Consider the following 365-nt stretch of genomic DNA (forward strand, 5'->3'; position numbering starts at 1 on the left):
AAACAGTTAATTCGCTAAGTAGTACACTTAGCGAATTAACTGTTTGAAGTTACAAATTAACTAAATAAAGCACCCCGATAGTGAGAGGCAAGGAAACTCACGTAAATAAAGCACCTCGATAGTGAGAGGCAAGGGGACTCACGTAAATAAAGCACCCCGATAGTGAGAGGCAAGGGGACTCACGTAAATAAAGCACCCCAAAGGGAACAAAAAACTACCACGTCCACGCCGTTGTTCCTGGGTAGGGCTAAGAATAGTAATTTCTATTAATTTCGGCTAAAAATTTCGTCCGCCATCTTGGTCCGCCATCTTGGATCCGCCATTTTGAATTTTGCAAATCTGACTTCAGATTCGTGATCAGCAAC

This window comes from Odontomachus brunneus, unplaced genomic scaffold (genome assembly GCF_010583005.1).
Source record: "Odontomachus brunneus isolate Ranch 3 - 2012 unplaced genomic scaffold, Obru_v1 Obru_scaffold_216, whole genome shotgun sequence".
Classification (NCBI taxonomy): Eukaryota; Metazoa; Arthropoda; class Insecta; order Hymenoptera; family Formicidae; genus Odontomachus; species Odontomachus brunneus.